The following is a 25,971-nucleotide window of genomic DNA, read 5'->3' on the forward strand; positions in this document are numbered from 1 at the left end:
CCTGCTCCATCCCACATTAAGCTCCCTGACAATGCAGCAGGCGCCCGTGGCCTGCTGACCCCTCCGCCCTCGCGCCGTCACCTCCCATTACCCGTGCGGGGCTGATGCTGTTCTTTGGCTCCAGGGACCCCACTGGCACGGGGTCTCCAGCACAGCCCCACTTCTCTTCAGGCTCAAAAGACCCTGCAGGGGGACGGGCAATCCTCCCCATTAACCAGCTTTTGAATGAAGCAGCTTTGAGTTTAACTTAGGTTGTAACTATACAAATTTAAAGGGAGGGAGACTGAAGGGAGAAGGGGGTGGGGTTTTCACTGGGTGATGCTCATCATCTTGCACCAAACCCTTCACCCATCACAGGTCTAAACCACCTGAAAAATGCCAGATCAGTCCCTTACTCCTCCCATCATCTATTCAAATAATTTTTAGGACCCAGCCAACAGCCCCTGCCCAGTTTAATGCTCATTTTATTCAGACCCCCCAGCAATCAGACACTTCAGCCCCACTGGGAAAAGAAACACCACTTCCCTACATTTATGGCAATGCTCCATGGAGGAACAAGCCAACAGCTTCATGTTCCCTAAACACTGGAGGAGAGGTGATGTCCTGGGCCTTCTAAAGGCAGGGGAAAAGCCCTGCCAAGAACTGAAACTTTCATGACACTGGTGGTATGAAGATTTAGAACCTCTCTGCAGTATTTCTGCAGCAACTGCAAAAATGATGTTAATCAAGTTTATGGCACTGACACAAATCTGACCAACACTCTTATTGAACTGAATGTTACTGAATCAAGACCATTTTTAGCTCCATCTGTACAAACCCCCAAAATCAACCGTTTGGCATGGACTAAAATCTTTTTACCTTCTCTGATAACATCCCTTGGCCTTCCCATCACGCAGACAGTCGTATTTTGCCCCCTGAAGCCCTCTCTGTTTTCCAGGAACTGGCAAATATTTTGGCAAAATCATCAATCTACACCCACCCTGAAAACAGGGGAAGGTTTTTTTGAAATCTCCTGCTTTCATGCATCCAAAATAACCTTATTAAAATCCCTTCCACGCAATTTATGGCATATGCTTCAGTCCATCCATCCATGCACGCATCTTGAGGGGTGAAATTCTCCCTGTCAAGATCTTTCTCATCTCTGTCACAGCTCCTAACTGGCACTGCCAGCTCAAAGCACCCCTGCTTCTTCAAACAGGCAAGGATGCAAGTTATAGGTACCTGCATATCAGGTAACTCAAAGTTTCTTTTCCACTCCACTTCTCCTGGCCAGGGGTGAAGAAAGGCTTTAAAAAACACACACCAGCTGCAAAAGTAACCTGCCCATGGCCCACAGGCGAATAAAACACCCTGAGAGGAGACAGTTAAAGGCTGATCTGAAAAACCTCTGCCTGCAGAGAACTCTGGGCAGGTCCCTCTTCTCCCCAGGCCCATCCATCACCGCCCATGCTGGCTGCCCCATGCCGTGGTGGGTTCCTTCTCCTTCTTTTATCTCAGCCAAAGCCTGAGAAGCTGAACTCATCTCGCAGCCCTGAGATGAAGCAAACACTTCAGCAGGCCCCAAACACACAGGTGCCTGTGCTGTGTCTCATCCTCTGCCAAGTCTTAGTTTGGCCTCCAGCTATTCGCCACCATCACTCAGCCGACAGCCGACCATGTCCTCTGCCTTTTAAATAAATATTCCACTTTTCCTCCTCTTTTTCCACACTGTCCTTTATGCACAGACAAGAAAATCCACTTCCCCCCCCCCTCGCCCCCCCTTTTCTCCTGGAACAGAGGCAGGCTTGTTAGCTTTCTTTTTGAAGAAAGAAAAATATTTGAGTCCGGCAGTGCCTCCCTCGATGGTATACACAGCGTTTTGAACAACTATCATTGTAGGCAGCTACAACTTCTCCCAGCTACGTTCAGGCTGGCGTCAGGGCTATCTCTCCCATCAAAGCCACTTTTATTGATCAGATGGACCAGCTGAAACTCTGGCTCTTGTTTACTCGTTCCTCTGAGCCGCCGTTTCCCCCGCCGCGGCAGTGCCTCCCAGCAGACACATCCCCAGAGGAAATTCAAATCATTTAAGGTAAAAAAAAACAACGAGATAGGAAGCAAGATGGAGAATCAAAACCAGAACTGAATGGGAAAAGAGTCTTGCTATGGCTCAGGGAAAGGGAATCTGGGTATGGGAAGCAATGGAAAGAGCAAATACTGTACATCCCTGTGGCGTTTGCAGCGCTGCTGCTTTCGGTCCCTGCAGTGGGGAGGTAAAGAAAATAACTTGAGGTTTTAGATTATTTGTGACTTGAGAGTGCTCTATGCCAGTGAAGTTCAAAGCAGTGCATTAAAAGAGAGAAGAAAGATGCTTTTTTCCAAAACAAAACCCTGCACTGATGTTGCACTTAAAAGCAGGATGGAAAACATGGGCAGATCACAAAACACACCATTAAAATCTGATTCATGCTTTGGCTCTTCCCAAGCCACCAAACCTCCTCTCAGCAGGTCAAACGGCCCCCACAATATATGGCTGCAAGTAAGATCTTGCTGCTTAAGGGAAGAGGGGTGAGAGGGGAAGTTTGCTGTGGTGCTTTGAGGAATATTCCCATTTTTTGCACAGATGAAACAGTCACAAGTGGCGCCGTGTTGTTTTTCCAAGCAGAGACCCTGAGGAAACGGGTGATGCCAGCCCTTCTTTCCTCCCCAAAACCCCAAACCACACTCAGGGGCTTTCAAAACACATTTAAGATGGCCACACAAGTTAAAAAAAACCAACAAAACATTGAATGCTCCAAACATGACAGGGACTAGAGTGCCCAACTGGGCACCTGATGAGATGAAGCAGAACATCCAAAGGTGTCCCTACCCCCTATTTTCATGTCCTACCCTCCTATACACCTGTCTCAGGGCAGCATCATGCTCCTGGCCATGGACCTCAGTTACACCCTCTCTCAATAGCTAAGGTCTTTATTCAGTTTCATTCTTTAGTATTAGATAGCTGCTGTGTCTTTTTTCTCCCCTCTGCCACAGCACAGACACATGCTGACATGACCCACCTCACAGGAGCATGGCAGAAGGATGGTTACAGCCACACACAGGTCACTAAAACAAGGTCCAGATAAAAAGCCCAGCACAAAACCCACACACATTCCCCCAGAAATCTTGTAACAGTTCACTGGGGAGCCACTGGCTAAAATAATCCCCATTAATACCCTTAAAACAAGTTCCAGGATAAGGAAGGGGTTAAAACTTTCCACAGCAGAAATGGAATTTTTATGGCTCTGCAAAAAAAGAGAAGAAATTGATTGTCAATCTGCCCCAGCAAAGCTCACCACCATTTTCGTTAAGCCATACACTTAAAATACCTTGGCCTTACACATTTCAGCTGGAATGCATCTCTGTGGTCCCCTGGAGCCCCCGTGCCACCATCACCCCTGGCAGGAGACCCTTCTTATAGAGCAGGGGAGAAGCTGAGCAGATGCCCTGGGGACACGTGGCTACAAACTGGCCACCATCTGTCCATCCTCTCTAGGAGCAGAGGGCTGGGACTTTGAAGGCACCTTCCCACCCCTGGAGGAGCTGCAGCTGTTGATAAGCTGCCCAGCCAGCAGCTCCTCTGGCAGCCCATGGGAGTGCTCCACCATTGGCTCCACCATCTATATTTCAGGCAACAATTAAGCTGCAAATGAAGGCAGGAGGCTGGGCAGGACCTGGGCTGCCATCCTGAGCTGGCCCTGGGGACACTAGAGGGGCAGAGGAAGCAGGAGGTTCTCCATCCTGCCCCCCAGCAAAAGTCAGGGAAAGTCGCAACGAAGACAAAGACAGTTTAGTCTCCTTTTCTAATAACTCTTTGTTTCTCTGATGAAGCAAGAAACTCTGTGTTACAGCAGGACAATGAGCTTCTGCAAAGAGATGGCAGCTGGGTGCAAGCAGGAGGATGGGCCCTAGGCTCTTCCTGGACCTTCTTCTTAAGGCCCAGAATGAGCTGAGGATCCTGGCATGTCTCAGCTTCAACCAAGACAAACTTGCTCCCTGATTCAGAGAGACTGACCCTGAAAAAGCTGTCACCAGCTCCCCAGCTGATGACAGAGGTCAGCCACAGGGACAGCAGTCCTAGACCTTCCCCAGGCTGGAGAGCATGAAACTCTCTCCTGGGTGCTGGTCTGCTCTGCTGAGAGACATAAAGATTCAGCCCAGCTCATGTCTCTGAATAAGAACATGATTTCATATTACAACTAATTTGGTGTCACCACTGCTGTGGCCAAAAAGGTCCCAACTCCTCCAACCCCAGCCTGGTTACTAGCATGTTCCTCATGCTGGACATGGCTGTTGTGCAGTCACCAAGACCACTTCAGCTCATTCATCTGGCAGAAAACAACACCAAAGAAAGCACCACGACAGCTTAAAAAGAACCCTCACTACCATCATACCCACTGTGGATCTCTATCTTCTTTCTCCTCATCCTCCATCTCCTCCTCTTCCAGCCTCTAACTTGGAGCAGAGCTTTAGTGCTCCTCAGTCTCCTTCCATGAGCTGATTTAACTTCTGAACCCAGTAGATGATGAACTCAGAAGAACACTTGTGCTGGGCTAATTCATTAAATGAGTTCAAAAAAAGGGTCTGATGGGCAACAGAGCCAGTGGAAGAGGTGTGTGGAGAGGCCTGGGGGGAAGGGGGATATTTCCATGGCAGCCCAAGAAACAGCAACACAGGACAGGAGCCAACGCCAAGAATTAGGATGAAAAACAATTTTCTCTGCATAAAAGAAACCGCTTTGCAAAATCATCAGCTCATGCTCATTTTTTTTTATATCCCTCAAAGAAAAACACATGGCATGTTTAGTTTTGTAAGCCAGCATCAGTTAGCTTTTTTTCAAGCTGAATTCAAGGAGTTTGTTTCTGAAGTCCCTTCTCTGGCCATTAAACACTCAGTCCAGAACATGACCTGAAGGTATTTTAGCAGGGTTTTTTTTTTCCCCCAGCTCCCCTGCATGGTTTACAAAGGTCTTTTCAGCCAAGGGTGAAAAGTCTTAGAAAGTAAAAAAAAACAAACCTGGAAAAGCCCAACTCAGGTATTTTTTTACTGACATTTTTATGTGTTACTCCTAAAAGCCAGTGTTTCCAAGAAATTTAGATGTTTGGACTTAGATTTCTGAGTTGAACAGTCCCCATATAATCTCTTGCTCACAGTCACATTCATTGCTTTAAAGTTCCTGGGCTGGGCACGTAACTGCTTTATCCCCGGCATGTAAAAGTTAAGACAACAATGTAAATACATCTTCAAAAGGAGCCCAAAACGTAATCACCTACATGGGCTGCCAATTATGAAAGCACCAGACCTGTCATCAACCAGAATTTGGCTGAGACTTCTCCACTGTTGGAAACAAGCCCTGGGTAAACCCAAGCTTGACAAAAATCCTGGCATCACGCTCGGCACCTCCGGGAGCACCCGCAGCCCCCTCACTGCCACCCTGCACCCCAACCAGCTGCAGAAGGGGAGAGAAACAACCTGGTGAAGGACACCAGGAACAGGACAGGGAGAAGGTCTCCACTAACTGATCTTCTGTAAAATCAGGTTTGCTGATAATCTTCTGTGCACTGGGATTGGCTTTTTCCTGCTGTCAGCCTGGGGGCAAGAAAATGGAGGTGGGGGGGAAAAAAATCCCTTTTTTTTCCTCCTTTGTAGGTTGAGAACTCGCACGTTTTCGGCTCCTCCAAACAACTATCTATACACAATACCTTTTTTTTTTTCTTGCCAGAGCCTGAAAAATGCAGAGAATCTGGGAGAAATCACCCCATAAATCACCCCGACAGCAGATTTCCCTTTCAACGTCCAACGCTCCCCTCCCTGCGCCGCTCCCGCCTGGCTCTGGGCCAGCCCTCGCTAGTCATTAATCCAGGGGCTGGCTCCTGCAATCCTGGCTACACCAACTGCATCCAACTGGGCTGGTGGGGCAGAACCTGGACTGGCCAAATCCTGCTGGACCTCCTGAGCTCCCTTTCTCCCTTTTCAAAGCCGTTTGGGCTTTGCAGAGCAGTTTTAGGCGAAATCCCAACTGACGTCCTCGGGGAAGGGAAAGAATCTGCTCAAATGGGAACATCCTGGAGAAGAGACTCTGGAAAATGGTATAAATAAATAATAATAATTCTCACTCATAATGGAGTTTCGGCTGAGGGCTTCAAAGCATTTTAAAAGCAGCAACTAATTAGCAGGTCCCTCTGAAGAGAAACAGGAATAACACCACTTTCCACCTCCATCACACCTCTCAGGCAGAGCACGTTGGGTGTTGGCTGAGCCTGGGAATTATCTTTACTGGAGGGTGATGGTCCAGAGGCACTAGGCTTGGGCTGTAACCTAACCAAAGCCCAGCCTGGTTCACATCAGCATTAAATGACTGGGGTGGAGTGGATGCTGAGGTGATTTTGGGAATGCTGAGTTGGTGAGGACATTGCCAAAATGGCTGCAGCAATGCTCCTGGAGATGCTTGAGTCTCCCCACTCCCAGCACTTGCCAACTGCACTGGAGCATCCCTGGTGGCAGCAGAACCACTGACACAGGACACGACACCTGACACAGACACCTTCTCCAAAGAAAAGCAGCAGATTAAAAGAAAAGGCCCTTTTTCCCCTCTGGTTGTTAGATAATACCAGGGCATACCAGGGCTGCCCTGCATGGGCCACACAGCCAGCAGCACTGCTCACCCTGCCCTCGGCACAGCCCCAACCCCAAATCACAGCTCAGCTCCTTCCGTAACTCCCCAAATTTGCCATTTCCAGAATGTGAATGCTCAGCAGTCTCCCTACCCAAGGCCTCCTTCGGATGTCCCAGGCTGGTCATGTAACACCTGCCCTAAAAAGCCACCAGCAAAGCTGGAAACTCTGGACTGCCGGCACAGGGCAGACGAAGCAGGCTGCCACTGTTCCCACTTCTGCTAACCAGAAAATGAGAGGAAATGCTTCTCTGGGTGGAAAAAAAACAAAGCAAAACCAAGTAAAACTTCACTATCAGGTATGCTTGGAGGGCCTGCAGTTGTGCTCCAGCCAGAGCTGCTCCCCCCAGAGGGAGGCCGTAGCCAGGCTGGTCCGGCTATCGCATCTCCATCAGATTCAACCCAGGGGTGTTGGAGTGGAGGCAGAACGTGAGAAGCAGCGAGAGGGCTGAGGAAGCCCAAGGACACCCTGATCCGGATGTCCCAGCCTGGCCATGTACCACCTGCCCTAAAAAGCCACCAGCAAAGCTGGAAACTCTGGACTGCCGGCACAGGGCAGACGAAGCAGGCTGCCACTGTTCCCACTTCTGCTAACCAGAAAATGAGAGGAAATGCTTCTCTGGGTGGAAAAAAAAACAAAGCAAAACCAAGTAAAACTTCACTATCGGGTATGCTTGGAGGGCTTGCAGTTGTGCTCCAGCCAGAGCTGCTCCCCCCAGAGGGAGGCCGTAGCCAGGCTGGTCCGGCTATCGCATCTCCATCAGATTCAACCCAGGGGTGTTGGAGTGGAGGCAGAACGTGAGAAGCAGCGAGAGGGCTGAGGAAGCCCAAGGCCACCCTGATCTCTGTGAAGCAAGGGGGCTGCACAGCCACAAGCAGCATCCTCAGGAGCAGAGCGAGGCGCTGGAGACAGATGTCTGTCGGCTCGATGCCAACACCACCGCAAATATCAAGGACTGCGAAAGCTTGAGGGAACTATCACCAGCCTGGAAAACAAGCGGCGACGGAGGAGTGCCGGGCTGGGGAGGCTGCCTGGGGGCCACCAGCAGGAGCCTGTCAGAGGTTTTTCCTCCATATGGGCTGGGAATGAGCCGCTTTGCTCCTCCCTAGGTGCAGTCTGGCCACTAGATCCCAACCTGGGACCTCTGAGGAACAAAAATCTTGGGCTTTCACCCCAAATCCCCGCTGGTACCTCCCAAACCCTTGCTGCTACCTAGATGGGCTGTGGGTCCCCCTTCCCACCCCATCTTTTGCTCCTCAGGTCTCTGGCCAATTCCTCCCCTTGCCTGGTTATTCTCCCCCAGCATCCTTAAAAAAAAGTCACTTTTTTCCCAGCACAGTATCAATGCCCTTACAGATATGGGAAGTAGACAAAGGTTGAGAAAGAAATGGGAATTCAGGCTTTGTTCTCACTGGTCCAAGCCCAAGATCCTTCTCCCGACAAAGCTCTCCCAAGACTCCTGTCTGAGCAAGAGAGGGGCACAGCTTTGTGGCTGCCACCGTGTGTCACGCTGCCTGTGGTTGCTTCCAAGTCCTCTCTCGTGGCAGATTTGCCCATGTTTTACAGGGAATTAAAGGATTTTGGGTGCCAGCTTGCCCCTGGTGAGGAAACAATCCTCCCCACCCTGGATGTGCAAGCCAATTTGGTCACACTAAAAGGATAAACCTGTACAGGAAGGTCCTGGGGCTCAAATGTGTTGGGAGAGGAATTACAAGCAATGGGGATAGCGTTTGTACACAGTGTGAGTGGCCACCGAGGCAGGTCCCACAGAGCTGGTGGGGAGCAGGGGAATGGGCTCCTGTTGGGCCAGGAGGAACGTGCAGAGGGATGCGTGCATGAATGTGCACCCACACTCACCAGATTTTCCGATAGCTGGTTCATGGATTTAGCTGTAAACACTTCCTGGGTCTACTCCAGCCCTTACTCCGAGTGAGCAGCTTGCTCCACTGACTGCTGGTGGCCAGCATCCATGGGCTCTTATTCCCACTTCAAGCAAAGACTAAACAATGACTTAAGCATCTCAGGATTCTGTTGCTGATCCCTCATATTTGCCATGGAAGCAGTGAGGATGCCACGCTGGCGCCTTCTGCTTCATGGGAGGACCTACACCACCATGAACATGATGGGTAACAATCCTTCTGTCATCTGTGTGCCACGGTGGATGCAGTGGGAAGGGTGTCCTGACCCTTTCTCAGTGAAATCCACAAGTTTGTAATCCAGAGAAGCAGATGCAGCACAAGAGCATGCACTTCTGCTAGTACAGGCTAAGATCACCCACCCAAAGACCAAACATCATCTTCTTCCCACCCTCCGTGGAACAGCACTATAAATCTAGAAAGCAAGAAAATAAAGAAAAATTGTGCAAACGAGAAGCAGGGGATGGGGGATGAAAACCATCTACAGGAAATGTGCCACATTCAAAAGCATTGCTGTGGCCTCCAAAAGTCCCCAAAAGCATCTTCACAATCATGTCCCAAATGACAAAATTCCTAAGCTTGTATTTGCACATGGAGAGTGGAGGTGACTCATGCTAATTACCCTCATTGGCCAAGAAGGAGTTGTTTTCATTTCTAAAAACCACAGTTTCTTACAAAAAATAAAGGGGGGGGGGGGAAATAGGGAAATACCAAAACATACACACAACTCCACAGGATACATCCTGTCCTGCTGCACTAATATGAATCCCAGACACCCCAATATTCCAGCTTCACTCGGGATGTTCAAAGAGAAAAGGATTCATGAGTTATGGCACAGACATGGCCAGACACACACAGCAGAGACGCTGCCACCATCAGCTCTGGGTCTCCTCATTTCCAGTAATACTCATTCAACATAACCCAGCTAAAGTAATTTGTGGGTGTAGAAGCAGGGATGAAGAAGGGTCTTAATTCAGATTAAAAACCCTCCCACCTTTCTTGCACAAGGTCCCCTCCTTCTTACAGGGCAGCTGAAATGTAAAAGCTAAAACTAATCTTTTCAGGACTGGCCTTTGCAAGGCTCGTGGCTACAACTCCTCCACCAGACGCTTCGGGTGGGGGGTTCAAAGTACAGGCTGCACTTATAAACTCTGCAAATTCAGTACCAAAGTAAGTGATTTTCCCATCGAGAGGAAAATGGGAAGGAGAGCAGGCCGGGCTCTTTGTAAATCAAGGACAGGGAGATTAACAGAGCATGTGAACACTTCGTTACGGCTAAGGAGTCCAAGACTGCAGATCTGAGCACAGCCAAGTGCTCAGAGAAACATCAGAGTCTTCCTTTCCCCTCCAGGGAAATTCATTTTAAAATATAAAACAAGGTGTGTGGGGGGGTCAAAGACACTTGGTTTTATACACTAAAAAGGCTGCCTGACAGCAGCCTAAATGTCAGCAGCCCAAAAGAGGCTCATTCCACTTATCCAGTCTTGTACATGCCATATATATACACATATAAAATATCCACATGGATGCAAAGAACCCCCCCAAAAGAAAGTTGAAGAACAATTGAGTGCAAAATCAGGGTCAACGATTTTACAGAAATACATTCACAAGCAACAGAGTTTCCACCTTGGGACAAGTTCTGCTCATTATTGCAACATTTCTGACTGTTCCTGAAGGGGCTGCGGATGATGTGGAAGCCTCAGTGTCCAGCCCGGGTATTTGCATGGTACAAACAAACCAATGCTATCAACATTATAAACTCTGTCAAAGTTCCTGCATTAGAGATCTTTAAATTGTTAAAAATAGGAAAGAAACTGCACAGTTAACATATTTTATAAAGCTGGGTTAAATCAACATCTGCAAAAAATATCCCTGTTAAACGGAATAGCAGGATTTCATTAAGTAAATTGCAAGTTGGCAAAAATTCTGAAAGAAAGGGAAAAAGCCACAGCCAGGCCTGTAATTTAAACCTAATTTTAACTGGGACTGCATGACTGCAAAAGGCTGCTTTTCCAAACGAAAAAATAAAAGAAAGCCTAAAAAAAAAAAAAGAAGTGCCTGTTCCCTCTGCTCCCCACCTCAGCACAGCCCAGTGTCTACAGTCATTACATGGAAGAGCCCTTCCCCAGGGAGATGAAGGTGGAGTGGGACCTGCTGCCAGCCCTGCATCTTCTATATCCAACTCACCAAACCTGCAAAAATCCAGGAGTTTCCATCCTGGAAGGGCCCGAGTGCCTGCACAGCACTGGGGGAGGGGGGGTAAAGGGTGATGATGTCTGGGGAGCCCTGGGAGCCAACGGGGCTGGATTAGCTCTGGAACCCCCAACATAAGAAGAACATGGAGCTGCTGAAGTGAGTCTAGAGGAGGCCACAAAGAAGGCTGGAGCAGCTCTACTCTGGAGACAGGCTGGGAGAGCTGGGGGGTTCAGCTTGGAGAAGAGAAGGCTCCAGGGAGTCCTTAGAGCACCTTCCAGTGCCTGAAGGGGCTCCAGGAAAGCTGGGGAGGGGCTTTGGACAAGGGCAGGAAGGGATGGGATATGAGAGAAGACTGAGATGAGATCTGACAGAGAAATTATTTGCTGTGAGGGTGGTGAAACACTGTTCTCAGTCTTCAAACCTGCTGAGTACCTTTCCTGCCTGGAGCAATTCTAGCAGGATTAGGAAGCCAGGCTCTTCCCATCATGCTGGCCAAAAGTGGGGTCCTACTGCAGAGACATCCCAGAGGGCATCATCCTCTGGGGCCACCTCCTCCTGGGTTACACCCAGTCCTGGGCACTGGGGGTCCAAATATTTGCTGTAGATTTATAGTAATTATGACTTTTCACCCAAAATCTCCACAGTCCCAGGGAAATCACCTGGAAGCAGCACTCTGGGATCAGCAGAACGACGCACTGATCTGCTGGCTTTGAAAGTAACTGCTAAAACCTCCAAACAAAACCTAAAAATGACGATTCCAACATGCAAACTTGAGAGCCCAAGAGGAGACCTTTAACAAAAAGACCAGTTATTTGCTTACAACGTTTTGGCTTTGCTATTTTTCCTGGCACTTACGACACCCGAGTTATTTTGAAGGGCTGTTTGCTTCATGAGGAGCAGAGAAAACAGTGATCCTGTTTCCTTTCTAATCTAAACATCCGTTTGCCGTGCAAGGAAAAAGAGAGAGAAAAAAAAAAGATACAACCAACCCCTCTGTACCTCAGGAAGCTCAGAGAAAGGGGTGGTGGGTACCAACAGGGAGGGGAGAGAGCAGGCACCCAACCCCTGCCAGCCAGCACAGTCAGGTTTCCACCTCCTGCCATCCAAATGGGAATCCTAGATTTAGATGAGATACTAGGAAGAAATTCTTTGCTGAGAGGGTGGTGAGACACTGGCCCAGGTTGCCCAGAGAAGCTGTGGCTGCTCCATCCCTGGCAGTGTTGAAGGGCAGGTTGGATGGGGCTTGGAGCAACATGGTCTGGTGAGAGGTGTCCCTGCCCATGCAGGGGGTTGGACTAAATGATCTTCAAGGTCCCTTCTAACCCAAACCAGTCTGGGATTCTGTGATCCATCCCATCTCAGCACAGAATGGGTGATCATGCTGATGCAGAGCTGCAGGACTGGCTAATAAGTAATTGCAAGGGTAGGGTGAAAGTGCAGGAGATGCTCATGTCTCCCCAAAAACCACCATGCAACAACTGCCTCTGTCTTGTATGCCCCATATGTCAAACCACCTACAGACCCCAATGCTAGCTTCACCTGAATCCCCAAATCTCACATCAGGAGCCCCCAAGTCATAAACCAAACCCTGCATGGAGACAAGACCTTGGATGTGCAATTGCTGCACCTCCTGCAAGGTACTTGCTACCAGGGCTGGGTGCCTGTGGCCTTCCCCAAACTGGCCACACTCTTTGGGGACACACACATCACCCCCAGGACTCATGTTGTTCTTGCCACCATCCCCTCCCAGCTATGCTTCCACCCTTTGGTGAGCTAAGGGCCAGCTCACTGTCATGTTCCTAAATTTCCTGACTTTTGAGGATACAAGCCAGGTCATTAACATTATTTATAGGTTCCTGTGTATGAGTTTCCATTTGTTTGTCTGCTTAAAAACAGTGAGGTGAAAAAAAAAGACATTTCTGGAGGTCAGACAGTTAAAAAACACAACAAAACACAACACATCCATGGTCTGATGGACTGAAAGAATCAGCAGCTCCTTTGGAGACGTAACTGTTTCCTTAAATGCTTATTGTGTAAATATTTAAGCTACTTTATAAAATTTTTACAATGTACTTAGGAAGCATAAATCTCCCCAGCAGAGCAGGGCAGGCCAGCACAGCGCACGCTTAGAGGCTTTAGGAACACAAACAGGGACATTTCTAATGCTAATAGCTGGACCTGAGGGGCCCTAAGGTCACAATCCTCCAGAAATAATTACCAGAATAATCCCCTTATTCACCCCAAAATGGAGCGTGGTTCTGTGCAAGCAGTTGTTGCAGTGAGTGCTACTCCAGGCTCTTTGTTATTAAAATATTAATTTGGGGTTACTGCCTGGTTGGTGGGGCTATGGAGAGAAGTCCTGACATTTTCCTCCTTGGAATGAGGCACCAGATTTAGCACCATACAGCCAAAAAGTATCTTTAAGTCTAAAATCATCCACTAACACACATTCATTGCAAAGACTAAATTCTTGGGCTTTTTCCAAATACTATGTGGCAGGTTTGAAACAAAGCTGACTTTTGCACCCCTCCCTGCCACAGGCAACTGCAACCAAACCAGTCCCAACCACCCAAGGCAGCTGCTCTCCTGGGGACTGTCAGCAGAGATGAACTTCTCCAAGGTGAATATTCCCTTACACTAGAACACAAAAAAGTAGTTTTGCCAACTGACACATCTGCATTCAGGGTGGTTTCCATATGGAAAGCAGTGCAGCTTTATGAGATTTGCTTGGACATGGTGTTTCTCAGCTCCAGTTCTTCAAAATAAATGCAGATCTTCCCATCTATCACAGGAAACAACATCAACAGTTTCTCCCCAGACCTCTACTATCATTTAGGTGTGTTTGAGGCAACAACAACACCAAATGGAAATGGGGAACTGAAGTTTATTCACTTTGCAAAGCACAGCTTTCTGTTGTGCATGATGAAGTGCAAAGAAAGTCCGGAAAAAACTTGGACGGGAGTTCAAACACTAATGTTTTAAAGATGAAAGCTCACTCTTCGATTAAATGTTTAAATAAAGTTTTCTCGTACTAAATCATTTAAACATTTTCACATTCCTTGCATTTTGAGAAGTGCTGCTTGCTTTCATTTATTATCCTAACCCAGTGCCCTCAGCAAGAGACCACAGCTATTTGAGGCAACCTGCTTTCTGAAGGGAAAGTTCTTGCAGGACAGTAAATATTCATGGTGAGCAGGGCAGCCCAACTCTTATTCTCCAACTCCCACTTAAGTCTCCAACCACCATCATATTTTCCTCTTTTTCTTACAAATCAAGTCTTCCACACATGGGCATAGCCAGGTTCTGCTCCAAAAATTTACCAGAAACTCAAAGTAACTCAACTGACTTCACCATGGTTGTATTTAGACAGCTGTAGCTCAGAGCAGAAATTGGCCTGGGTGTTCAAATTGTCTTTTTTAGAAACACTTGGGCCCTTCCAGTGTGCTGTCAGTGGTGAGGTCAGCCTTACTCATCCCAACATGGGTGATGGCTCTGCCATCAGCACCATTAAACAGCTCCAGTAAGTTTAAAATACACGTGTGACTCCTTTTAATGCTGCACCTGCACCTAAAGGAAGGGTTTAGCCACAGATACTTTGGCCATCCCCAGCTTCTCAGCAACAGCATCTCACCAAGGTCACTTTCATACTCACAGACAACAATGGCAAAGAAACAAGGGCCTTGCTGCCACCTTGATGTGAGATGTTGGAAAAGTGTTCAAGTGACAATGGAACCATGATTGGACCACACACCCCTGGGATGTCTCCTTCACCGAGGAGCCCGTCTGAAGTCCATAAGCTTTTGGAGGTACAACTCATGCAACCACAAAGCACGATGCTCAAGCCCTGCACTGCAACCAAGGTCTAACCTGCCCTCTCCCAGTCAGTGCTGCAAAGCTTGAAGGAACAAGTGACCATAGAGATTCTGAATAAATGGAGATACACTTGCCTTGAGTCTATTCAGAGTAGAAATGCTAGAAAGGTTTTCATCACAGGACAACTCAGCAGTAGCAGAGCAATGGAAATGTGAATTTATTTTAAAATAAAGCTTGATAAACATCATGTGGTTTCCAAAGACAGAAGATAACTGGGCTAAGTCACCCAGCATGCTGTTACCACCCCTTACGTTCTTACTTCCTTGTAAATCCATCACCAAAAGGAAAAAACAACAACCCAGACCTAAGGGGACATTAGTCTTCTTGAATCCCAAGTCCTGCTCAACGCTCAGGGTGCCCTGGTGGTTCCACCCCTGCTGGACTCCACTGAACCTCTCCCCACGAGCTCACAGGGCTGTTTAGTTAAGTGTGTCCCAGCATAAAACTCCGTATTTGTTTTGGCACTATTCGTTCAGAAGGCCCTAAAACCCAAATAAAGTCCATTCCCCTTTCTGTGTATCTCCAGCTATTGACACTGCTCATGACCAATTTGCAAAACCAAACAAACGCGCCTTGTGTAATGGAGCTGGGAAAACAATCAGGAAGGGGCTGGAGATCTGCTCCCAGGTTCCAGGGGAAGTCAGGAGGGGGTGGCAGCCCAGGAAAAGATTACAAGAAATTCAACTTTTACTCTGAAAACAACAGGCACTATTTCTGACCATGACATCACACTCATGACCACTATTAAACAATGGAGATAGTCCAGCACTGGTTGAAGTTGCAGAAGACTTTGCTGCTCGTGTCAGCGGCCAATGTGGTACATTTCCCTTTTAAAAATAGATTATTTTGTCTTTTTCACATGCTTCACAGCCACTCAAGTCTTCTCCTCTGGCTCAGCTGACACCAGGATAAATCACAGCATCCTGGGTCCATGTGAGCAAGCCCAGACCTTTGTGGCTACACCTCCCAGCAGCAAATAATGAGAAATAAGCACTTCTGGGCCACAACTGATCTGACATTTAGACTTCTCCCTTACAGAGAAGATGAACTGTGCCACACAAGTGGCTCTTTCTCTGCCAGCTTCAGTTCAGTATCTAGAAGAACAGCTCAGACATGAACATCTGTATTAACCCATGATAAATGTGAGGACTGCTACCCAGACAGCACCAAAATGGCCCCCAAGGTTATCAGCTCTTTAATTACATGCAATAGCAACATCACACTAAGAGAATTCAAGTCTTATGGATAATGTGTCCTAGATTACTCTGGCTATGAAATCAAGCTAGGAATGGACTCTGAATATAAATACATTAGAGGATCCTTCTACCTGCAGACACAAAATTGATGTGGAATTGGTGGCATTTAGCTACACCCATGTAACTGTAATACGTGCTCAGTCTTTTTCAGTGTTGCTGAAAACAAATTCCCATGCCTTGAAGAAAGTAAGAGACATCTCCTGATGGTCTTTCACAGCTATAAACTACATGCTCCAGCTTTGCAAAAATTCAAAGAGGTTGATACAAGAGTAAACAGACTATTTGGAAGAACGAGGTGCTGAAAAAGCCCAAAGCTGTGGTGTGCAGGAGGTGGTAAAGATACAATCCCTATTCATGCATCCGCTCTCTCAGAATTAATTTTTAAAAATAAGAGCTGCCATTAACTTCTCTTGCAGCTTGAGGGGCCCTGTGATGGCCAAACCCTGGCTGCTGCCAGACAAGAGACCTGTCCCAGCCAAAAAAGGGTCTCTGCATCAGCTGAAAAAGGGTTTCCTCCTGCGTGCCATGCAAAAGCCAGAGCATAGATTCTTTTTTAGTCCAGTTGCTAAGAAAAACATCTACAAAAATAAGGCCTGCTTACACCCTCCCTCAGCACATCCTTGTTCCTCTTCATAGCCCAGAGAGGAGCCAGAGGATGGGGTGAGCAGGGCACAGCTCCCTGGCCTCAGCCAGACTCACCTGGGTTCAAGTTTCCCCACATATCCCGACACACAAAAATGTCCCTCATGCTGCTGGTTAAGCTAAGCCAAGCTTCTGGGAGGGCTGGGTTTGGGATTGAAACAGGATTAAAAAAGACAACAAACCACATCAGTTTTGACCTAAACTCACGATCTTGTGCCCCCTGAACCTGGCAGCTCTTACTTCCATTTATTTTGTCTCAAAACCCAGGGCTGCTTTGGGAAGAGGTGGGATTTTCAGCACCCTGCGAGACATCCAGCTCCCCACCTGACACTGGATGTCCTGCTGGACATGTGCTACCACAGCCAGAGCTTCTACAGTGCAAAGACAAGGCGACCAGAGCTTTTAACACCCCAGAAACCCCAAAAGGACAGGAGCCTGTTCCTAAGCCTTGGCTGCAAATCCCATCTGTGGTGTCTGGAGATGAAGAAGCCTTGAAACAGCGGCAGTCGGAGGCTCACACAAATGTAGCTGCAGGCATCTTTCCGACTGCTGCAAAGTCAAGTTTAAAAGCAGGATGTTTGGCTGAGCTGCTCTTCCCTCAAATAAACACCCACAACCTTACTCAAAACAGAGAGGCACCACTCTGGGAGTACTCAACTGGCTTTATCTAAAAAAACCCAAAACAACCAAAAACAACCAACAAACTAGCCCTGATTTTCACCCCCCCTCACTCTAGGAACACAACCAGGATGGATGGTACCTTGGGAAGGAAGCAATGGCCCCAAGGAGGACACAGGCATCCCTTTCCAGCGAGTTACCAGGTGGAGCTAACCAGAAAAGTCATGTTCCTGAAGCCCTGAAATGTTGAGAATTTCTCCCTGCATCACAGGCTGCTTCACTGCACCAGAGAAATATTTCAAGGTACCAGGGTGACCTGATACTTCAAGCCTGTGTCTGTGTACAACATGTGCTCCTGCCTTTGCAGCACCAAGTCAAGTCAGTCTCTAGACCACCAAAGATTCTCCAGTCACATATGACTCCACACCACTCACAGTGGCAGCTCAGGAGCTTCACACCAAAGAGATGCAATCCCATCACTGCACCCTCAGTTATGATGGGATGAAAACAAAGAACTCTGAAAAACCATTTCTGCTGCCTACATGTTACAGGCCTTAGAATCATCAGATGATTTTAGTTAGAAAAAAACCTTGGAAAAGGTCATCAAGTCCAACCATTAACCTAACAGAACTGTCAAGGTCACCACTAAACCACATCACTCAGGACCACTTCTACATGGCTTTTAAATCCCTCAAGGGCTGAGGACTCCACCACTGCCCTGGGCAGCCTGTACCAGGGCCTGACAACCCTTTCAGTAAAGAAGTTTTCCCTTACACAGTATTTCAGCTTATCCACATAGACACAAGCATTAAATGCAACTTTAAAGGAGAAATAAATAATAAAAGCTCCAAGGTGAGCCTATGTCACTTCCTTCAGGTCAGGGCACTCACCCAGGCACTGAAGAAATCTTCTGGTAAGACTTTTAAAAAGTCACCTCAGATAACTGTGCTTACCCTCACCTTCTGCAGCTGCATTTTTTTCCCCATCAGGTCCAACTGCAACCATTTATTTTCTCATCAAGCCCTATCTCTGTCCAACCTCACCTCTGGTCAGGCCACATGGCTGCGTGCAACCTGGTGGCCTCATCCTGTTATCCCTCACAGCTCAGGGGTATCCAAGAACCCCACTGACTAAGACACTGCCTTGCACTAGGATCTGGAACCTCAATTCTGCAGGGAACTGCCAATTCCCCTTTGCAATTTATGAGGCTCAACCAGAGCCAGCAGAGATCCCTGCCTAGGTGAGGAGCCCAAGCCAACCTGTTAATCCTGATGTGGAAAAAAGCTAAAGCTTTTATTTAAATTAAAACTTAAAGATTATGTTGACAGAGGGGAGATTTAGATTAGATAGTAGAAAGACACTCTTCTGCTGTGAGGGTGGTGAGACCCTGGCCCAGGTTGCCCAGGGAAGCTGTGGCTGCCCTATCCCTGGAAGTGTTCAAGGCAGGCTGGATGGGGCTTGGAGCAGCCTGACCTGGTGGGAGGTGTCCCTGCCTATGGCAGAGGGTGGGACTGGATGGGGTTTAAGGGCCCTTCCAAACCTAACCAGCCTATGACTATGAAGGTTTTAGCTACAACCCTCAGTTTTCCAGTTTGTGCCTCCTGCACTGTTCTAGGGTGCTGACAGACAGACATGAGCAGGACTTTTGGGACTTCATGAAGCAGAATGGTGTGAATTGTTAATGCTTTAAACCAATTTTGCTTGCAGTTAAGTCCTCAACTTGCTTGCCTGCCTTGGAAGCATCCTCTGAGTGCCTAAGACCCTCATGATGCAAAACATGCCTTGAAATCCCAGCAGAGGCTTCCCATGCTCAACAAGCACTCGAACCCAGGGATCTGCACCAAGGCAGCCTGACCCACAGAAGAGCTTGAGAAGCAAATGAGCAAACAAAAGAGCAAACAAAGCAAAGCTTGTGCTGCCACGGCCGGGGGTGGCCGAGCCACGGCCGCAAGCCGGAAAGCTGGGTGGCCCATCCTGCATCCCAGCACGGGCATCCAGGCCATGCTCCGAGGTGGGATGGCTCGGGAGCCAGCCCAAAACTCCAGGAGTGAAAACACCCTGGGTTTCAAAGAGGACAGAGCCAGGAAAAAAAGCATTTTGGAGTCAGGCAGCAGTGAGGGCCAAGCAGCCCTGGGCCCCGCACAGTGCCAGCCCAGCCCTGGCCCGGCCCCTGCGCGCAGCTTGTTCTGCCTCCGAGGGGAAATCTGGTTCTCATTGTGGGCCCCTTGCAGCCTGCGTGGGGGGAAGAGCCTGCAGGGAAGGGCAGAGGGAGAAGGAGGGGTGAGAGTATCGGGATTAAAATAATATTGTGTACAAATCTCAATGAGAGGGAGAAAAGGGGGGAGAGGAGAGAAACAAACGTTTTCTGCAAGGCAGTAACAGAGCGGTAGTGATTTGAGCCCCAGCTGATCCGGGATTATCTTCTGGCTCTCAGAAATGTTCTGGGGTTGGTTGCTTTGTCCTTGTTTAAACCCTGATTGATCATGTTGCCTCCATCCAGCCAGGGCAGCCCCTTCCCATCAGCCAAAGAAGACAGCCCAAGAGCATCACCAAAATGAAGCCTCGTGTTTCACATGGAGAACAAGCTCTCTGCTCACATAAACCTTCATGTTTTGTGTTCAGCTCTGAAAGCAACTCTCTTCAGCAGTTCAAGGCTTTGGGACGTGACAGCCCTTCCATTAGCCCTTCCTTTTTTTGCTGCTGCTTACGTATTTTAGAAAGAACAATTAACGTTTGCAGCACACTGGGATGTGCACGTGTACGTCAGGCTGGATGGGAAAGGGCTTCCTGCCCCACCGTGAACAAAACCTGTTCGGTGACAGATCTGATCCGAAACGCAAAACACCACCATGTCAGACAGGTTCTCACATTTCTGCTTCACAGATTAAATTACCTTTGGAAAAGACAGATTTCAAGCAAAAAATCAGGAAACTTTCCAATATTATTTTTACTGTTTGACTTTATAAAAATAATTCATAAATAGCCATGGTCCAACTGCATCTCCTGGTCAGCTTCTAAGTGCAAAGATCTCAGTTTAATTTTCTGGTACCAACTATTCCTAAATCTCTCAACACCATGCAGGTCACCCATGGGCTCCTTTTGTCTCCTGCCAAAGCAAGCAGGAAAGGAGCAAGGAGGGAACCGCATTTCAGACTCTATCAATCACAGAGACCAAACCCAGGGTGACCCAAACAACCCACAGCCCTGGGACAAGGCAACAGCAGCTGGTGACCCCTCCAAAACACCCATATCCACATCCCCAAACACCTTGCTGGCCATGGGAGGCAAACTGCCCCAGTTCTGCATGCAAGCCTCATTTAGGATAATTAAAAAGATAGCTATACCCCCTGCTACATCAACATATATATGTATGTATGTACGTATCTGCTTGGCTCCGTTCAGCCAGGGCGTGGGAAGGCTTCAGGGCATCCTTGTGTGTGCAGTACAGGACAGGGTAGGACTGTACATCAGCACACGTGAGGCCCTGAGGGAGCTCCAGCACTAGCTTCCTATCAGGAATGAGCCCTAAGCATCCAGTTGCCTTGAAGGCTTTGAAAAGCCATGCTCAGCTTGTCCTTCCTGCAGGTTTTCATGAAGTCATTAGCCGAGGCTTCCCTGTGAAGCAGCAGAGCTTCCCAGCCAGCAGAGCTCAGCATCAAACACCAAGTGCAAGCAGCCTTTGAAGCAAAGCCCTTCAAAGACAGACACATACCAAATCCACTGAGGTTTTTTACACAAACAAATTCAGCATAGCAAGAGCAAAACTAATTTGCAAAGATCTTTAATGTTAAAAGTCTCAAATGACCGACCCTTTCAAGCCCAGCTGAATTCAATCCGAATTCAATGTGAAAAAGACCATGGATATTTCAAAATGTCTGGCTCTGATTACCTGGAAATAAAAAAAATAACTCTAAATTTTCTTGTTTCAGAGGCAAAGAAGCTGCTCAGAGTGCTCCTAGTCTAAAACCAGTGATATGCAAGTGACTTTTTTTTTTTTAAACACACTTTTGCTGACATTTCCCTTTCATTAAAATAGCTCAACAATGGGGGGAAGAGCAACTCACCCCGTGTACAGGGTCTTTACCTTACTTTGTACTCGCAAAGGAATTTCCTTGCTCTCCCCTGGGGTGAATGTTTCCACAGCCACACACACGCGAGTGGCTTTAGCAAAGTGTCCCAGGGCATCCCAGAAAATGGTTCCCTCCCTTTTTCCAGGAGACAATGAAGAACAAGGTGCACCATCAGCTCATGAAGGGACACAAAATAGCTCGAGAGTCTCCTCTTGCCCACCCCCTGTACTAGCATCACCCTGTCCCGTGAGGACAAGAGCTCACACTGCAGGAGCACTGACTGCTTTGCCTGAACCAGGAGGACAAGTGACCTGTAGCTCTCAGCACATGGCACGTGACAGCATCCAACCCTCCCAGCAACATCAGCACGGCTACCTCGACCCAGCTCTTCCCCTTGCACTGGATCCAGCCAGTGGGCTGAACATGCCATGGATGAAACACTCGCCCAGCGTCCTCAGCTGCGCTGCCAAACGCAGCGGGAAGCCACCTGAGAGGGAGCAAAAAGCCCCCAACCAGGTTTTGCAAACTCTGGAGCTAGCTAGAGCTGTCACCCTTGCCCAACTCAGGCCCCAACCATAAAACAAGCTCCACAATAGAGTTATTTATTTTTTTTAAGTCACAAATTATTTCCAGCAGCAGGAGGGTGGAAGGATGCAGTGTGCTGGACCCTGCTCGCCGGCACCCAGCCAGTCTCATAAATGGTTGGCAGCTGGCAGAGCAGCAAACCCATTTCTATTGAAATGAGCTTGTTACTACTAATTTTTACTGGCTTCCCAGTTGATTCATAAAGTTTTCTTGTTTTGTTTTTTTTTTTTTGCAGATCTCGGAAAGCAATTCCTGAGAAACTGGGGTAAAAACAAGCCCTGGCCTCCCCATGAGGGACTGCTGCTCCTCACCCTGGCAAAAGCATCTACTTTCCCCTCAAAAACTATGGAGTTGTGTTTTCAGGGCCTCATAGGATGTTGTTAGAAAGAGTTCTCCAGTTCTGAATAGACCACAGTCTAGGCCTCATGGATTCAGATTTACCATTATCAGCCCCATGACAGAAACAGCTCGAGACTTCAATGGCAGCTGCAAACACACATTTTACAGGGAGAGCTTGGGTCTGAGAACTCCCCCTTTTCACATCTGCTCCGACTCCACAGCTGGATGCACCAAGTTGTTGCACTAGACAAAACCAACCAGATCTAATCTTGGAGCCTGAGCTGTTCAGAAGCACCAGTGACTCTCAGCTGTAAGACTCAGTACAACCTTTGCTCAGGCATCTTTGCAGATCTCGGAAAGCAATTCCTGAGAAACTGGGGTAAAAACAAGCCCTGGCCTCCCCATGAGGGACTGCTGCTCCTCACCCTGGCAAAAGCATCTACTTTCCCCTCAAAAACTATGGAGTTGTGTTTTCAGGGCCTCATAGGATGTTGTTAGAAAGAGTTCTCCAGTTCTGAATAGACCACAGTCTAGGCCTCATGGATTCAGATTTACCATTATCAGCCCCATGACAGAAACAGCTCGAGACTTCAATGGCAGCTGCAAACACACATTTTACAGGGAGAGCTTGGGTCTGAGAACTCCCCCTTTTCACATCTGCTCCGACTCCACAGCTGGATGCACCAAGTTGTTGCACTAGACAAAACCAACCAGATCTAATCTTGGAGCCTGAGCTGTTCAGAAGCACCAGTGACTCTCAGCTGTAAGACTCAGTACAACCTTTGCTCAGGCATCTCAACACTGCATGGATGAGGGCTCCTCTTCTCAGACGGGCAAGAACAGTGCCAACACCACAAGGGCACAACAGTTTTGTTCCATCAAAAACCCCAACACAGAGACTGTGTACAATGCACTTAGTACCATGACGGGCCCCTGGACAGGAGCCGAGAGCATCAGCAGCCACATCAAGCCCAGGAGAACCAGAGAATCATTTTAGTTGGTTAAGATCTTTCAGACCATCAGGTCCAACCATAACCTAACAGTAACCTTACTCTACCAAACACTAACCTAACTCTACCAAGTCCAATGATTAAACCACGTTCCTTAGGAACAGGTCCCTGCAGCATCACCTCCACCAGCATTTTTTATGTCTACAAGGTATTTCCAAGTCTTTACAACTTGAGTTCAGCACTTCCCACATGCTTTGCTTATTTCTTAGACCTAATTAGCGTAAAGACCTTCTCCAACACATTTGTTTCCCTTTTCCAAATGAGACCCTACAGAAACCCACAGCACTGAGCACAAGGTGAGGCCTGCAGTGGAATCCCACAGCTCCCTTTCTGCAAAAAGGCACGTTATGCCATGGCCTCTTGGGATGCTAAGAATGGATAAAAATATTACAAATAGGTAATTTTCACATACAGCCCAAGAGTTGAGGGTACAAGGGTCTGCAGGTGCTACAGGGCTTGGGGGAAGAGGTGACAATGACACACCACACTAATTCAGAGGGGAGGAAGAGCAAAGCCAGGGGAGTTCCCAGCCACTACGGGCCATGGTTGCCTTCCCTGCACCAGTGTGGGACAGGCCAGGCCAGGATGCTCTGAGATACCACAGCCTTTCTGCAGAGAAGGGGAGATGAATCAACTGCCTCATTCTTCCAAGTGGACAAACATGGGATTTTGCCAGTGTGGGATCTCACAAACAGAGCGTTGTCCGAGCGCAGCGCCGGGCACCCGCCCCAGAACAGGCCTGGCTTTGGAACAGCCAGAAGGGAAACAAAAAAGGCAAGTGATGTGTTCTGAACAGCACATCTATCCCTCCAGGATCCACCTGTCCCTGGAGGAATAAACCTAAAGACAACACAGCATTGTCATCACCTGCTAACCAGACACCCCAAGTGCTCCACCTCCCCACAGGTATCTACAGGGCCATTTTTGCAAACCCTTCAGTCAATGCTTTTTTTCCTCATTCAACAGACAACAGTGGATTGCATCACAATGTGTAAAAGCATAAAGCAACTGGGATGTTGTTTTTTTTTTTAAGTCTATAACATTCTTTGGCTCCTTGAATGGAAAAATCTTAGCAAATGAGACCTTAATAAATGGAAAGAGCTGAAAAACAGCCTTTCTGCTGGCGCGTTTCACTCCTGCTAACCGAGTATCTACATAAAACTGACACAGTTGTGTCTCAAACCCTTCCACAGTGTTGCTGTGAGAAATCCTGCCTGGGTATCCCCGGCGTGATCCTCTGTGCATCAAGAGATGCGCCCGCAGCAGGATGAAGCCTTCAACTCCTCCTCTGGCCTCTAAAACACAGCCAGGAAAGGCCTCCTGCTCTCCCAGGAACAGAAAACTGCTGTGAAGAAAAATACAAATTCTCTACTGATCCCTCTCTCTTGCACTGTTGGGAATTTGATTTTTTGGCAGGTTTCATCCATGGGCTTTTATAACCTGAAATGCAAAATGCTGAGTTCACAGAGAAGCTTCACAGCCTGCCTGTTCCCAGCCAAAGTTTGCATCCCTGTGGAGAGGTAGGAACAGGTTGTATTGTATGAGGGAATTCAGGTCTGGGCATCAGAACTAATTATTACACATTAAAAAAACCAAACAACACAAAAATCCAAAACCAACCAAAAAACCCAGAAGTGATGTGTTTGCTTACCACCAGCTAAACAGTAAGTCCAGATCACAGAAATGGGGCAATCAAATTACTGTCGGGAGCCACTTGCCTTGAAATGGCAAATAAAAGGCTGATTAAGGAGATGCTCAGGCAGGAACAGGGCTTTGGTTTTAATTGCACTGATATCCCATGATGCTGCTGTGTCTTCCCATAACCAAAAGCTTTGGATGACAAACTGAAGTGATGATCAGGTTCTCACCTAAGGAAAACACCTTCCAGGAAGGGGACAGCAACAGTTGGCAGTGCTGAGCTAATGGCTGGACTTGATGATCTTAAAGGTCTTTTCCAACCAAAACGACTCAATGATTCTATGAACACACCCCAGTACTTCAACGCTGAAGACCCTTTAATCCCTGCCCCAGGAGCTGCAAAGGCCATTACAAGTGTTCAGCAACTCTGGAAGAGGTCAGCCAAGACAGGCCTTTCCAAGCAAAACGTTCCTTTTCTTACAGAAAACCAAACAAAAAACCAAAGGAGGAATTCAACAGTTCTCAGCATCCAAAGGTAGGACCCCAGTGCTGGCACTGCACAACTTCTCATCAGCCTCCCTTCTCTCAGCACTCAGCCCTTGTAGCAATGCTTTTTTTCACACTAAACACCTACTTTTTGGGGAAATCAACCAAGGGAAAGGCGTAAAACAGGAGGAAGAATGAGTGCAGCCCATGGCTGGGACAAGCACCACATAAATGTGATGCCCTATGAGCAAAGTGAGACCTCACTGATCGAATGTCCCTCCTCATTCTTCATTCCCTGTAAGGAGCACATGGAGCTGCTGGTTGGAGTCCAGAGGAGGCCATGAAAAGGCTGGAACAGCTCTACTCTGGAGACAGGCAGAGAGAGTTGGGACTGCTCAGCCTGGAGAAGAGAAGGTTCCAAGGAGACCTTAGAGCACCTTCCAGTGCCTGAAGGGGCTCCAGGAAAGCTGAGGAGGACTTTGGACAAGGGCAGGGAGTGATGGATGAGGGGGAACAGTTTCAAGCTGAAAGAGGGGAGACTGAGATGAGATCTGAGGAAGAAATTATTTGCTGTGAAGAGCAACCTGGCCTAATAGAAAGTGTCCTTGCCCATGGCAGAGGGTTGGACTGGATGGTTGATCCCTGCTGAT

The 25,971-nt window shown here is 48.0% G+C and overlaps 1 protein-coding gene across 1 annotated transcript in view; it reads right to left on the bottom strand.

Moving 5' to 3' along the window:
* The window catches only part of SMAD6 (SMAD family member 6), a 178,005-nt gene that overhangs the window by 1,804 nt on the left and 150,230 nt on the right, over positions 1-25,971 (bottom strand). The window lies entirely within an intron of this gene.

Source organism: Chaetura pelagica, unplaced genomic scaffold, assembly GCF_000747805.2.
Source record: "Chaetura pelagica isolate M959 unplaced genomic scaffold, ChaPel_1.0 scaffold453, whole genome shotgun sequence".
In the NCBI taxonomy this organism is placed as follows: Eukaryota; Metazoa; Chordata; class Aves; order Apodiformes; family Apodidae; genus Chaetura; species Chaetura pelagica.